General features: G+C 39.6%; 1 long non-coding RNA gene across 1 annotated transcript; it reads right to left on the bottom strand.

The window, feature by feature from the left end:
- Positions 1-6,093: 6,093 nt before the first annotated feature.
- On the bottom strand, positions 6,094-10,221 carry LOC103480313 (uncharacterized). Its single transcript, XR_536084.1, has 5 exons — positions 10,157-10,221; positions 9,954-10,049; positions 9,699-9,834; positions 9,443-9,595; positions 6,094-6,566 (listed from the first exon to the last, which is right to left on the bottom strand). It is a non-coding gene; the product is annotated as an uncharacterized LOC103480313 (long non-coding RNA).

Raw genomic sequence — 10,221 nt, 5'->3', positions numbered from 1 at the left:
CTGGACGATTAATTGTCTAAAAAATTATTGCAATAAACGATAATATTGTTTCAAGACCTTTTGACACTGATTTAATGGAAATGACTAATAATGCATTTGATTTCCTGCCATAGATAGATACACTTTATTTTTAAAAGAACACATAACAGTGGAAATAATAAACTGAATAAATAAAACAACCAAAAACAACATAACATAACAACATAAAGCCAAAGTGGAAATAAATACTGCATTCAACCAAAAGAGTGCAGATTATGAAGTCTGTATACTATATTGGCCTTCAGTAATAACTAGGTTTAGATAGAGAAGATGAGCACATCCCACTACCTAATGCAGTAGTTCACATTACACCTTTTTTTTTGCCTCCATTTTCTCCTTATGATGATCTTAGATCGTTGGCCGATCTAAGATTGTCACTGGTGATTTCATAACCGATCATCCTGTAGTGTGACTTAGATCGTTGTGGCCGCTCCGATCTAAATCAGGGGTTTTCCCCAACTGGGAGCTTAACGCTAAATGTGACAGGTAGCCAATCAGAGAGGCGGATTCTCCTCCGTGCTTTCTGAGGGGAAATTACGAGGGGAATCCCAAACAGCTGACACGGCGCAACCCGAAGTCCAGCGGACATCGGAGATAATATGTGGAAACTACATTAATATTTATTCAACATTTCGTGCAAAGAATATAGAAATGTCAAGGGGAGGAGTTGGAGCCAAATTTCTACCGCAATTAATAAACCCGGTAAGTTTTCAGCTGTTCTTCGTTAACGTGACATAAATAGGTTATTATGATTTTCATTCAGTCAGGACTTTACGCTGACTCTAGCCACATGCATCACAGGTAGATTCTAGTGAAGCATTGATTAATGCCTGATTTTAAAATTAGTTAACTGGACTTGTAGCCATTATTTTGTGCCCATGTGGCTGGACACCACACGGCACGACCTAGGATTTCTGTTGGCTAATGTGTCTCAGGTTTAGAAAATGGGCTGACAGTCGGCCGACAACTCGCGTAGTGTGAGCTGGACATTGCACTAAGGAAATGAGGAAGGGAGGGTCAGTGGAGAGCACCGGAGCTGAGTCTTTTTTCATTCAGTGTCATCAACAGAAAGAAAAAAGGCAGGAAGAGACGATAAAACCGATATTTAAAATGAGGTCGATAGGTTTAATTTATCGTGCGATTAATTGATTTATTGTTTATCGCAACAGGCCTAGTAACAAGGCCATGAAACCCCAAAGCTGTTACACATAATGACATATGCTGGTAAAAATCACGGAAAACTTCTTTGTAACTCTTAAAAACGTATTTTTTCCCCTCATGTGTAGTCCAGTAAAACACATGTTATGTTCTCTTCATGTAACAGAGTAGAATTCCGGCATTCCTGTGAGTAAATAATTTTATACAACTAAATAGAACATTTGACTTCATTTCTCTTTTAGTTTCGGAATCACAAAGAGTTTGACATTTGGAATACAGACTTGAATGTTGCTGTTTCTTTAAATAATGTTGAGTCACTAATGAATCCCACCAAACTAAGAAAAACTGTACATGGAAAATTCAATTTTTGAGCTTTGTTGTTTTTATTCAGAAAGCGACAGACATCAATAGGGATGTTATGGCTTTATTCATGCATGGTGGAAATCAGTTTCTTCACACTGCTGTGAAAGCCAGCAAACACATGGTGACCAGCAGAACTATAAAGGAGACAAAAAAAAAAGAAATAAAATGTTTTGTTAATTTTTTTATACCAGGAGCCATCAGATGTAGAGAACAACTGATAAAAACTGTGTTCTACTTGAGAACACGTTTAATGGAGGAGGTTTGACATCTGGGCATATAGTCATGAGAAAAAAAATAGAAACCCTATGAAATATCTAGTTTCACAAAGAGAGACAAAAAATTTAACCGAGTTTTCCTAATTAAGCAAAACAAAAATCTTAAAACCCCTTTAAGTTAAGACACAGTATACCCTATTTTAGTCTTTTGTGAAATATTTATTGTAGCAATTCACCAGTCTCTGACATTGGTCTACAACATTCATCTCTAACAGCTCTGAGATGTTTAACAAGGTTTTTATTATATTTCAATACACCCAGTACAGTTCTGTTTCATCAATTAATAATATCTCTGGCAGACTTAGATTTAAAACTAGTTTCATTCTAAGAAAAAATTAGGCAAGCATCTTTCAGAAAACAAGCTAATGTGATATCCATTAAAAAAAAAAAATCTGCATAGTCTAGAAATGGCAGATTTATACACTTTTTTTATGTTTATTATCATTACAGCAATCAAGTCCCTCTTTTGACTGGTAATCAGCTTTCTGCACGTTTCCATTTAGCATGGCCATTGCCTTCCTATGCAATTCCGCTCGCATCAGAGTCTGGGCTTTCTTTGAATTAGTTGGATTCCTCCGGCAGAATTTCTACCTGGCCAGTCAGCGAACAGAAGGAAAAGTTGTGAACAACTGTACTGTTTTATAATTGTAGTCTGCCTGTAATTTCAGCAATGGCAGCGGAGGAAATGAACAAGTCCATGTCGGCCATGCTTCTAAATATCGAATTAACATTAACAGCTGCGTCAGTTGACTGAGCACCTCTCCGTTGGCAGTCCAGGATGACTGGACTGCCAACGGAGTCCAGCCATCCTAGACTCCGTTGGATGGCTGGATTACTCTCTTGAGGTACCACTCAAGAGAGTGGTACCTGGTTGGGTTTGCAAAGTACTGTGCCAGTTTACTTACTACATAGCTTAAATCTGGTCTTGTACATGTTGACATGAGGTACCACTTGAGGTACCACTCAAGAGATACCACTCTCTTGAGGTATCACTCTCTGATACCTCAAGAGAGTGGTGTAGGCTCTACTATGCTAGCTCAGTAAGATAAACTAAGTCAAAACAACATGCCTGGTACATATTGACTTGAACTCTACAAGCCAATATTCATTCCAAATATTTTCTCTCAGCTTAAGCTCAGGACCTTATTCACAAAATGGCAGTCCATCACCATCCGCTGACCTTGCTTTATAATTTTATCTAGCTTATAATTTTATAAACAAGTTGCTGCTGTTCAAAATGGCTTCTGTTTTGCAATAATACCAATGACAGTTGCTTACAAAAGAGGAAGTTGCACAATGTTTTGAATAGGTGGCAGGGATGCTCCGATCAGGTTTTTTCCAGGTTTTTCCTGCCGATTCCGATCACCACCAATCACAGATAACAATAACACGGATTGGCTGTTAATTTTTCTCTTTAGGTATAAATGCTAAGTGTAATCTGGCAATTTAGACAAAAATGTGCAAACTAGTTGCAGGCACAATGCAGCAAGTATTCGCTAAAAACACTGAAAAACCTGGAATCGCCTGTATTTTTTTCAGATTGCAGTGAAATAAACAACATTATATTACTAAAAGTTACATGCTGCAACTTTAAGGAGACGTTTAATGTGAGAGAGCGCCCTCCTGTAGAGCTCGCCGTCATGCTCATCCGGATGAGTGTTACTAGTTGTGCGCTACTTCACCTGCTGTCTGACTGCTCTGGATGTCTTTTTCCTGCAGTGAGCCTCGATGTAGCCAAACTCCGTCAAGTGCTTGTTTTTTAAATGTCATATTAGATTCATTGGGTTGATGCATTTTGAGATGCTTCACCCCTGAAGTTTGCAACACACAAACTTGTTGTGAGAGTGAAGAACTTTAACGCTCTTCACTCTCAGAGCGTTAAAGTTCCACACGACATTGCCAGTGCTGCACACTGGCTTCTGCAGACTGCAAATATGAGATACTGGTGATCAGTTTTTGTGATCACCAACAAGAGCCAGTGATCACCGATCACACACTTTTTCATGGAAATCGGTCAATTATTATTAGTGGCCTATCTATTGGCACACCACTTATAGGTGGGATCCAGTTAAAGTTGTCATGCTGGAATTTACAGCATCACAAGCAACAGAGAGGATTGACGTGTTCTCTACGTAATCTTTGTTGCTGGTTTAGTTAGTACATCTGCAACCATTTCATTAGTTGGACAGTACTGTGGTTGGGTTTGCAAAGTACTGTGCCAGTTTACTTACTACATAGCTTAAATCTGGTCTTATACATGTTGACAAATAGATTAAGCTTCCTACTGCCTCTGTATTTTCTGACATCACTCATTACTTCAACATTATCAGCATAGTTAAGTTTCTGCTCACAAGGGGTAGTTTGTGGCTTACAGTTCTGCATGTCGAACTTTTCCAGTATTTTCCTCACATACTTTGACTGTGACATTTTGATACTGTCAGCATCTTTCTCAAAGTCAATGCCAAGAAAATGTGTCAACTTTCCTAAGTCCTTCATCCTAAATTTGGATGCAAGTTTCTCTTTTACATCTCTAAGGATATTCACATCACTGGTCTTAAAACTTTAGTCTTAAACTCTGCAAAAGTCAACTTATCACCATCTTCGCTTTGAGTGATATAAATAGCAAATGGCTTAAATGTCACTGGAAGTCCTTTCAGGATCATGGCGATCAGAAGTCCGTCGTTCAGCTCCTCACCTGCACTTCTTAAAGCGGTGATCGCGGTCTCAGCTCTGATGATGTACTCGGTAACTGACTCACTGGGTGATTTCTGCAGTGAAGTCAGCTAAGTATACAGGTTAATCACTCTGGGCTTTCCTTTGCCGGCGTAATGGGCCCGCAGGATTCCGCCGCACATCCGTCGATTGCCGCGTCATGCATGATAAGTGATAGACTCTTGTCATCCGAAAACTTAATAAGCTCTGCATAAGCCTCAGCGTTTTTCTTCGCGTCTTCCTCTTCATCATCGGAGGGGCTTGTCTGTTTCAGCCCTTGCAATCGAAGATGTCCTAAAAACTTTGTTTCCCACAGTTCGTAATTTTTCTCGTCTCCATCAAAGAGAAGTCTTGACCAGCGGCTGTGTGCCATGTCTTTTTCTCTTCTGTTCATTTTCCTTGTTTACTTACACAGCAGAATCACTTTTCGGCACAGCGTTCAATGTGTCAGCATGAGACTCACTTGGTTTGGCTTTCGTGTTGTTCCGCCTTTGTTTGAAAGACACACCCTTTATTGTACATCAGTGTGTTCAATTAGACCAGGGGTGTCAAACTCCAGTCCTGAAGGGCCGCTGTCCTGCAGTTTTTAGATGTGCCACAGGTACAAAACACCTGAATCAAATGGCTTAATTACCTCCTCAGTTCTCCAGAGCCTTGCTAATGACCTAATTATTCTATTCAGGTGTGGTGCAGCAGAAGCACTTCTAAAAGTTGCAGGACACCGGCCCTCGAGGACTGGAGTTTGACACCCCTGAATTAGACAGATCATGTGATGTGACACAATAATCCAATAATGGTAAAAACAACAACAAATGAGAGCACAAAAACATTCATAATATCAACAATTGATAACACCTGACTGAATTGTTTGGATGGATCTATGCACCACAAATTTGGAACAAACTTCCAGAAAACAGTAAAACAGCTGAAACACTGGGTGCCTTTAAATCTCAACTTAAAACCCTCTTTCTAATGATGTAAAAGTGGCTAGTGACTGAGGGTCATTGCGCGAACAGAAAAACCCTGTAAATTCTAGACTCCAACAGGTAAAAATAGTGCACAAAAATTCGTGTAGGACGGCGAAGTCCTTGCACAAAAATTCGCGTGACAGCTGTACGGAGCCTGGTGCTGCAAGGTTGGAGACCTTGTCCTGTTAGGTGACGGGGCCTGGATAATAATATAAAACGGACGGCAGAGTCCGGCAAAAACAGACGCTTACATTTCTTTTTAAGAACTTTTCAGATCTCTGCCCAGAAGAGTTGAGTTTTTGCAAGACCTAAGAAACTTCATAAAAAAAAATTTAAAAAAACTCTGGCAGGGATTTTGAGTCTAAAAGAAAGCATCCCAGGGTAAAGGGCAAGTTCACTGTTTAGTAATTCCTTTCACTCCTAAGAGACACCTTTAACCTGATGTGGGTTGGATGATAGGCCAGGCCAAGTTTAAATATGTCCCGTTGCCCCAGGTAGCATGTAAAAATTCAACAGAACTGGAAAATGTTTAGAAAAAAATGCAGTGTTAAACAGAATAAAACTGTTGCACCAAGTGATTCCTTAAGAAAGACATATTTATTTAAAGCTTGTGCAAATAAGATGACAAAGGGGAATATATATATGTATATATACACTAAAATATTTATTAATTTGTGGAAATGTTTAAATTACCTTCACCAACAATTGGTACCACATTTAGATTCCACTTGTATCAACATGCCCATTCACATCAGTAAAGACTTCATAATTTAGGAGCAGCTAATAACACCACAATTACAACATAGAATTAAATTACATCAAGTGAAAAGTCAGATTAGAAGTTTTCAACATGCACCAGTAAAATGGACTAGAAAGGTAACCAGACCTTTAAACCAAAAAGCTGTTATGAATGATGAGACATGCTGGTGAAAATCATGGCAACTTGCTTTGGGACTCTTGAAAAAGTCTGTTTTTTTCCTATAGTGTAGTGGTGGAGGTCAGTTGCTTCATACAGCTGTGAAAGCCAGCATTATCACGGTGACCAGCAGAACTACAGAGAAGACAAAAGAACAAAGAAATACATTTTTTTGGATACTTTTTTACATTGATAGCTAGCAGGTTTAGAAAACTACTAAAAAATATGTCTTGCACAGAGCCTTGGAAACAAAACTCATCGAGGGGATTTGACACCTTGACATATAGTCACTAGAAATAATTAGGACACTCTACGACATATTCAGTTTCAGAAAGTAGCAGAAAGTAGAGTGATTTATTTACAGGTAAACATAAAGAGAAACCATGTTTTATTCAGTTAAGAGACTCTTAAAACATGAATGTTAGGTCACTATATTCCTTTTGATGGTCTTTGGTGAGATGCTTCTTGTAACCATCCACCGGTCTCTGACATCGGTCTGAGGGAAGTTTGCCTTCTCTATCAGCTGTGAGATGTTTAAAGAGGCTCTATTGTCTTCAGCCCAATTCAAGTCACCAACCTGCAGCTTAATGAGATCACGTTGCAGGGACCAGTTCTGCTTCATCAATTAGTTATACTCCTGGCAGACATAGATTAAAACTGTTTTTTCCACTAAGTAGTTTGTCTCTAATAAGAAATGTGGCAAGAATCTTTCAGAATATGGACTCTTGTAAAAAGGGGTCCATGTTCTATTTTCATGTCTATTTTAGCTTCAGCTAACTTTTTATTAGGTAATAAGTGAAATAGTACCAGGGTTTCCCCCAGGGCCATGCTAGCCCTGCCGCCAGGCCGTTGCTTGTTTACATTTCTAGGGAGAAAAAAAAAATCGCTTTTTTTGTTTAAAGCAGGGCTGCAAGCGTCTCTTTTACTCTTAGCATTTCACTAGCAGAGCAGATGTATTCCTACAGGATAGGTTTATAGTTTATGCATTTAAACCCGACAGCGCGGACCAATCACACAGCTGGCGCCTCTGCGCTTTGCCTCTGCGCTTTGCCTCGCGCGCTGCCGCTGCTTTACCTCAGCGCGGATCGCGCGCGCCTCCTTTCACTCAAACTGGACACAGGTTGACCTGTATGGATGTTTACGTCAACTTACTGTGAGTAATTATGATCCTTTGGAGAACTCTATGTAGGTAAGAGTTTAAAACCCGCCGCGTTAGCTGCGGTTGCGCAGCTCAAAGTGAACCGCAGGAATAACTTGTAGCGAATTCAGAGGTCACGTTGTGAAGTGGTGAGAATGATGTATCTTTGTGAACGAACAATTATATGCGGCGTTTACATCTCAACGGGCTGCCCAGCGTGTGGCTCTTTGTCTGTCTTCCCTGTAAAGTTTATGTCTGTGGTCCCGGTTGGCCGGAGCGTTTGTGGATAACGAGCAGTGCTAACCTCATCATGCAGGTTCAGCCCGGTGAGGAACTTTCGCGCTTTCCTCGGAGTCATTCATCACGCTGATTTTATATTATTTTATTATTATTTTTAGTATTATTTTTCCGGTTACACGATGCATCAAACCATATCAAATGCGTTGTCTACTTAGAGTTTATGCACGCGGCCGCACGGAGATCTGAGACACTCATCCCATAAACTTGACCAACCAGAATAGTTTCTGTGACGCTTACTAAAAACTCAACAGACACGAAATGAAAGAGCTACTAAATCCATAAAGCAACATTAGCAGCAATGAATTAAATCTCCCTTTTGTTGCGCATTTCTGCGCAGTGCAGCGGATTTACTCATCATGCAGGGCCGGTCCAAGGGTGGATGAAGGCTGGAGCAGAATATGACTTAGGGGCCCCTTTTGTTGCTAAAACTATCAGCACCTCTAACAGCTTCTGTGTTAGATTTAGTGAAATACGGGAGAAGGGAGTAGTTTAGTTGGCCAGCCTAAAAAGCAATACGTTATAATCGCAGTTTACTAAATTGTATTTGTAAATTCAAAGATTAAACTCACAGCATCAGATTGTTGCTATGGTAACAAAACAATTTAACTATGCATATTGTTGTTTGAAGTTTTACAAAGTAAACTTGCCAGCTCCTTAAAATTTTGTATTTAAATGTTAAACAATTTAAAATTTAATTTATGTATGCCTAAACAATTGAATCAAATTTAACAGCATTGATAATTTCAATAAACAGGTATCTGTGGTCCATTTTAAAATATTAGCGTTTATGGGGACCCTGAAGCCCTGGAGGGCCTGATGGAGCCGCTGACTTAATTTGGATTAAACAGAAGTGAAAATTTGTTGTTTTTAGACTAGTTGTGGGTTTAAATAGCATTTCACTGGAGATATTTTACCTTAACATATAATTACACAGTAATACTTTTACATTTCCTGTCACCTTAACATCTTTTAATAGAAAAACACGGTGGACCACCGGTGGACCGTCTCGACGCCCCGACCACCGGGCTTAGCAAATTTTCTGGGGGAAACCTTGAGAACTAATTATTATCTTTTTAAGTGAGATATTGTTTTTGTCTGGAGAATTGCACATACATTTATTTGTCCAATGTTGCAGTGACAATAAAAATTCTATTTTATTGACAAAACATATCAATCTGCCTAGTTCATACAATGATAACTCAACTGGAGATTACCATATTTTTCCATGTTACCACTGACATCTTGACAGTTCACCTTAGTTCATGAGCTTTAAGAGTTTTGAGGTCTTTGAGTTTGGAGAGCCTCTTCCTCATCACCCTAATCTGTAGCTCTATCTTTATTTCTCTGATTGATTTAAGTCAGGCATCTGGCTGAACCTCTGCATACTTTTAGAAGTCCCATATCAAACTATAAACAACCTTACTTTGATGTGTCATCTGACACATCAAAGCCCTACTTTCCACTGCCATTAGCTTACCTGGCAAGAATGACTGTGTGTGTGTGACCGGNACAACCTTACTTTGATGTGTCATCTGACACATCAAAGCCCTACTTTCCACTGCCATTAGCTTACCTGGCAAGAATGACTGTGTGTGTGTGACCGGGTAAGCAGACGAAGTGCTGTTAGTGCTGTTGCTCAGCAAATTGGTGGCGTTGGCGGTCGGGTCGGAGAGGCTTAYGACAGGCGTTAGTATTCTGAGGCTTGCTGTTCCTGGCTGCCCAGAACCTAAGAAAATATGGAAGAAGATTTCTAACTTTAATACCAATGATTTACCAAATACTCTCTGAGCGACAGGAAAATTGTTCAAGTGCTGAGAGTGATTCCTTACTGGCATTGTAAGGTCCAGTTGTAATAGACAAAGCATAATCTGCTGCTCGTGTAATTGTGTCAGGTAGAACAGCTGAAAATGTACACTGGATTTTGCCTGAGTTGACCGATCCCCGCTCATTGCTTGAGTCCAGCGTCTGAAGAGAGAAACAGTTTAATTAACTGAAAGTAAAACATTGATGTCCATGCAAACATTGTGTCGCACAAATTGATAAATATCTACTACATCTACTAATCATAAAAAAACTTAACTCACCCCTGTGAGATTTAAAACCAGATTGTTGATGAAGCCAGTGAAGAAACGGACAGCACCGTTATGGTTAGCGCAGACGTAGGCTCTGAAATTGGCAGTCTGTTGAAAAACATAACATTATTTTATTTTCCATCTTTTCAAACTATAATGGTGCTCTGGCTTGGATTTCTTAACATTTTAATATAGAACCATGAAAAATGCACTACCTGAATTGCAGCATTTGACACACCAGCAGCAATGTAGCCTGTTGTCTGTCCTGAGAGCTCAAAGT

Source organism: Poecilia reticulata, linkage group LG18 (genome assembly GCF_000633615.1).
Source record: "Poecilia reticulata strain Guanapo linkage group LG18, Guppy_female_1.0+MT, whole genome shotgun sequence".
Lineage (NCBI taxonomy): Eukaryota > Metazoa > Chordata > Actinopteri > Cyprinodontiformes > Poeciliidae > Poecilia > Poecilia reticulata.
The sequence above is the reverse complement of the archived record's forward strand: the minus strand, read 5'-3'. Positions and strand labels throughout refer to the sequence as shown.